This window comes from Phodopus roborovskii, unplaced genomic scaffold (assembly GCF_943737965.1).
Source record: "Phodopus roborovskii unplaced genomic scaffold, PHOROB, whole genome shotgun sequence".
Classification (NCBI taxonomy): domain Eukaryota; kingdom Metazoa; phylum Chordata; class Mammalia; order Rodentia; family Cricetidae; genus Phodopus; species Phodopus roborovskii.
Genome location: NW_026126563.1, coordinates 1,235,278 through 1,241,791, shown reverse-complemented (window position 1 = coordinate 1,241,791; position 6,514 = coordinate 1,235,278).

Here is a 6,514-nt window from a genome sequence, read left to right as displayed (position 1 = left end):
CCTTCCCCTCTGGGCTTGCCAGCCTGCTTCAGGTTTCAAGCACTTGACCTTCCCTCTGTCTCTACAGGAGTGATTTCAAAAGAATTCTCAAAGCAAATATAATAGTTCTTTGTTTTTAGACAAACAATATCTCATGCACAACAAGAGACCAAATGAATCACAAACTTATGGGGATGCAGCCCCATAACTTATGTTAGCACCCCACCATGTATTCTGATGTGTGGTTCAGCCTAAAGTTCACTATTGTAAAGGGGAAATTTTTATGCAATAAGCATTACAGACTGGATTTTAAGCAGTTACTGTCCTCATATTTACTGTTAGAAGTTCTTGTGTTAATGCTTGCCAGCGTCAACCAACCTTCCCACAATAGTCTTCAAGGTAAGCAGTAAAAGCCAAATAAATATCATTTCAAATTTATGCTGTTTTCTGTGGTCATATATAACTTGAAAAATCTCAATTTTATGAAAATGTAATTATATTTGAAGAAGAGGGGTTTTTTAATTGCTTAAATGATAATTCCAGTTTTTAATATGCTTAAAATACTATGAAAACTATATATATATATATATATATATATATATATATATATATATATATAATTTTATGTCCAGGTAATTTTTTCATGATACTTCTGGTAGACAAGGAAATACTAAAATACCGATTTGGGGGGAAGCCATGAAACAGCAAAGAACCTGTCCTTCTATGAGTTAGAGAAGAAGTATGTATGTTGTTTTCCTGCAACTTCAAAACACAAATTATAGATAGCACAAAGTTTATCTAAATAAGTTAATATTTCACATGTCTGGAATATGGTAACTTATCTTATCAAGATGTTATTTAATTCTTCCTCTGGGTATCATTCTGATTGATCAAAAGTTGGAATTAAAGAACCGTCTTTTCCTTGTTTTAAGTGTTAAAACTCATCTCAGTTGGAAGCATCATAAACTCTATTTAATGTGCTTCCTTTATAGCGTAAGCATCACCTTTGTCATATTAAAATCCATCCCTTGTTAGGAAGATAAAATTAAAAAAGAACTCCAGCAGAATATAATTAAAAACTTGGACTATCTATCTCCTAAGAGCCCAAGCGATTCCTACATGGTGGGAAGTCTGATAAGCTTTTCCACTGTGACTAAGTTCATAAGTGCATTTGCAAAGATCCGTGCTGATTATAATTACATTCTGAATTAGCAAATATTAGCAGTGTGCCAAATAACTCACATAGCATGGTTTCCATATTAGACAATCAATTACATTTCAGATGAATCCATAGGAAAATCCATATTTTTTACTTAGGATCACAGTTTTTGTAATCTAGCATATTATTAGAGCAGAGTCTTAGGAAATGTCAGGCAGGACAATAGAGAGCAACTTCTAGTTTGTAAATGTTCCTTCGTTGTCACGAACCACAGTTGTAGCAACGTGCTTCATAGGATCAGCCTTTTCACTTATTTTGACATAACCCTTAGTGTATTTTTAAAAAGAGGGCAATTTTATCTAAAATTTAATAAAACTTGGCAAACACAGCAGGCGACGCCTGTCTCTTGTCAAAACTTTCTGTGTTAGCCTCCAGCCTCTTGGGTGTTTGCAGAGGTGGTAAGGACAGTGCACGGGTAGACTGTGGCAGGTTGTTGCATGCCTGTCCGCAGTTCCTGGGAGTGAAGAGTTCCACAGTGTTTCAAAATCAAGAACTTGGAAAATGTAAACAGAATAAAAAAAGGGGGGGTGGGTTGATAAAGACTTTGAGGCCCAGTGTGAGAAGGATAAACTCAGGAAGATGCTACACTGGGTTTGGTAAGACCATAAAACAGTCAGGGGCACTGCCAGGGTGGTACAAAGGGAGGTCATCTCCCCCAAAGGAAGCCTGGACAAAAGCCAGTCAACCTCAGTTCTGTATCCAGGAGATACGGAAAGAAGAGCCAACTTCTTGACTTCTCTGGGTGTACTTACTTCCTCTGCAAATGGGAAAGCATCCACTGGGTGGTTTTAGGGACCTAAAGCCTTAGATTAGTATCTGGCATTTCCCAATAACCAAAAAGTGCTTATTCGTGTTATCAGTGCTGCCCAGAATAGTCCCTGTGCCAAAATTAAAAGCAGAACTTATAGGTCTAGTGTGCAATGAAGAACAAACCCGCTGCATTAATTTCCCTGGCTGCTGCAGCCATGTTTTGTGTGCGCAACACAGAGCTCAGTTAACTCTCTGCATGCCCCCAATTTTCTTGGAGAAAGAAGTAAGCCAGGTAGAAAAGCAGGTTAGCATTAGTTTACCTGAATAAGTCCAATAAGTGTTTCTGCTCCCTGCCTTTTCCCAGAGGCTTACTCTAGTCAATAAGAAAGTCAACGGGGAGCTAGAAGGAATTGGGTTCCTTCCTTAGCACAATGCCACCCGTGGGAAAGGAGAGAGGTGCTGATATACATCATTCAGCAGTTGCTCATAATTACCCACAAGCCACTTCTGACCTATCTCTTTTGTCATTGTTGTGTCTTCATTGTTATTGACACTTTGGAAAATGGTATTTTTCAAAAAAAAATTTAATGTCTGCAATGCTAAAGAAATTTTCAATAAGTTATGAAAATCTACTATGAGGCTGTGCCTATGTTAACAACGCTGTGTTGTACACTTTTAAAACTTCTTTCTAGGAGATATACTTCATTGTAGAGTTGTTACCACCATGAAACAAAACATAAAATTCCTGAAAAATATTTCAATCAAATGTAGACATTTTAGGTTATTTAATATTGACTAAATAGCGAATGCATAAAACGAAATGTAATTGATGTGAAGTTTTTATTTACTATATTTAAAGGCCTTATGGGACTATCTTTCAGTAACAAATTCAAAAGGAATGAGTTATTCATAGCTGTAAAAAAAATTTAGATGTGTAATATACACGAGATTCACAATAACAAAAGCAACAATTTTTCTATTTTTTTCCTTTTTTATTGAAATTTGAAACAAAGTTGTTTTACATGTCAATCCCAGTTCCCTTGCCCTTTCATCCTTTCCTATCACTCCCACCAAACCCCAGACCATCCCCTTTTTTTGCTCCCCAGGGAGGGTGAGGCCTTCCACAGGGAGTATTCAAAGTCTGTCATATCATTTGGGACAGGGCCTAGGCCCTCCCCCATGTGTCTAGGCTGAGAGAGTATTCTCTACGTGGGGTGGACTCCCAAAGTCCATTTGTATACTAGGGATAAATACTGATCCATTACTAGAGGCCCCATAGTCTACCCAGTCCTCCTAACTAACATCCACATTCAGGGGATCTGGGTCAGTCCTGTGCTGGTTTCCCAGCTATCAGACGGGAATTCACGAGCTCCCCCTTGTTCAGGTCAGCTGATTCTGTGGGTTTCTCCAGCCTGGTCTTGACCCCCTTTACTCATCACTCCTCCCTCTCTGTAACTGGATTCCAGGAGTTCAGCTAGTGTTTAGTGTGGACATCTGCTTCTGCATCCATCAGCTACTAGATGAAGGTTCTAGGATGGCATATAAGATAGTCATCAATCTCATGGAAGGGCATTAAAGGTAGCCTCTCCACTATTGCATATGTCTTCAGAAAACAACTGTAAAGTCATGTAGTTACAATGTTCCATTCCCCACATGTTCTGGGATGTTGTGGCTCATGCGGGGCTCTGCAGCAATTCCCTTTGCTAGCATCTTCATATGTACCAAGTGTTCATGTATATCACCAAAGATGTTCAAATAAAATCTCATACTCCTATTGCTCCTATGAATATTGCCAGATTTCACCCTATAATCTAACACACCTTTTGAAGGTTTATCATCAACATTAATCACTCAATTGCAAAAAGAATATAAGTATGATAATTGATTAAAATTAGCACTTGTAATCAAGTTGTCATATTTTTGTGATGGAAATAGATCACAGAGTGGTGAAACTTTTTGAAGCTGCTTTGTATCTCAGTCGTATCTAATTAACTTCCCTAATCTTCATTACCATCATATAGATTTTAGTCAAACTGCAAAATGTCTTGGTCATCATTGTTTCATTTATGGACCACCAAGTTATCTTCAAAGAACAAGATGATTAAAGAATTTTGTGCTGAGGCTCCAGGAAAACAGGATTTGAAAATAGATAATTAGATAACCAAATAAATCATGGTGATTGTCTCATTTTTTTTGTCATTAATGAGACTAGAAATAATCACCTTCCTGGCTTTATCCACTTGATTGAAAATGTGTTCGGGCTAACAGCAAATTGCTTAGGCAATCTTCAGGTCTTACAAGGAGATAATTTTTGGCATTTTTAAGGTCAACATCAATGAAAACATAAAGGCAAAGCTGAGTTAAGACTTGCCTCAATAGTTTCGACCTGCCAGTCTTTTGGAGATGACAGATTTTAGAACGCCAAACACACATTTATGCCGGCAGAGATTTTTAATTAGCTTCCCAGTCTAACCACAATAATAGAGAGAGCAAGACATGGGTCACCGCTTAGTGTGTCTTGGGCCCTTTGAAAACTGACTTTTGTTCTCTTCTGAGCCATGGCATAGACTTTGCTGTGTCCCTCCATAGGAAATTTGCACTGAAAAAAACAGCTTGGGAATAAACAGCTTAAGTTAATAGAGACAGAATACTGACCAAGGTATCCATGTAGTGACAAGGATAGAGGGAAAGCTTTAACTCCGTGAACTTCCCATTATTTTCAGAACGGCTTATTCAGTCCAAATTTAACTTGATCATTACCTTTCTCCCACAAATAGTGGGTCAATCCCTTTCTTAAAAATTATACTGTCCCAGCTCAATTAGAAATGGATGAAATATAACTGTTTTGAAAATAAATTAGTTCTTCTGGCCAAATCCTATAAATACTGTAATTACTAAAATGATAAGCAACAAGACTGCTTTTGAACCCATGTTTCCCATCTAATTAAAAAACAAATTCTTCCGTGGAAGTTTTGGGGTTTGAGGTTTTTGTTTGTTTGTTTTTTTTGTTTTTTTTTTTGTTTTGTTTTGTTTTCATTTTTCTCACCTTCATTTCAATAGGGTTATGCCATCAAAAGTTCATGGCTGGCCCCTCAGTGTCTTAATTATTTTCTGGTTTGCTGTGATAAGATAATCTGAGCAGAACAAGTTTAGGGTATGGGAGCTGAAGAGATGGTTAAGAAAACTCATGGATGTTGTAGAAGACCAGGGTTCTGTTCCCAGTACCTCCATGGAATCTCACAACATCTATGACTTCAATCTCAGGAAATCCACCATTTCTTCAATGGGCTTTGCACACACATGTCACATGTATATACTCCCATTGCAACTTAACCTAGATAACACTTATTTTTAAATCCTAGAGATCTTATTTCCATATATAATGTGATATTAATATTATCTCTGAAATATTATTTCAAGCGCAAGTGTTATCATACATCATCCTTTCTAATCTAAAAACAGAAAAAAAAAAACAATTTCTCTTCATAATCAATGAACCAAATGGCAGAGTTGCTCTGCCTCATAGTGGCTATGTAAGATATAAAACATTTCTCCAGATGTGGCTAGAAGGAAAGTGCTAAGAACAAAGACTTCATATAGAATGTTATTGAGCTGTCGCTTATTCTGCCAAAAAATAAGAATGGAAATCTCTACTTCCCGATGTGTTTCCAAATGAATGATGTCAAAATTCTCCCCCAGAATAGTTTGCTTGTGTTGTCTCTATCTACATATACATACACATATTTATATACATGTACATCAGCTGGTGCACATGAGATTTCTCTTCAATATATAGAGAGAGGTTTTGATATCCTAGTGACTCTTTTGGAGTCTACCAGAATGACTGAATAATCAATGCTTTTACCTGCTGCCTTCTTAGTGTCTGTAGGCACGATCAGACTTTAGAAGCTCCTTGTAGACCAGGAATAGTGGTTTACATTTCCCAACAGTGTCAGTGCCCGCATGTGGCCAGGGTAAACAATACTATTAACAAAATCAGCTTAGTAGTTTTTGTCATTGGTGTGGTTTTTCTATTTATTCAAATAGGCATTTTGAAAATATTCCCAGATGGATATGTTATAATGAGCATTACAGACCAGTGAAGAAGAAAGTATTATTCACCTTCAGATACCATACAGGTTACAGAATATATTCTTTAAAGGTTTTGTCAAATTTTTTTTCATAGAATACAAGGAGGCTTACAAATAATAAGTTTCTTATTTCATAGATGAAATTATTATTTCATAGCGAAGAGAGGAAATGAGAGAAACATTTACTCAGTCATCTAATGCACACAGACACTGCATCAATATTTCAAAAAAGACTGATATATGGAAAAGAAGCAATTTGAGAACTGAAAAAGAAGTTGGGGAAGGACAAAATAAGATTTGAGGAACTGAAGTTCACCACTGCTAGTGGAGAAATAGAAATTATATAGAACGCTATATATATTTTATATATGTACCTATATAAATTATATACAGCATTGGCTTGAATGTCAATGCATTTCAGAGAATAGATAATGGGAAATTATGATAAAAAGTAAGAGGCATCAAACTTTGACAG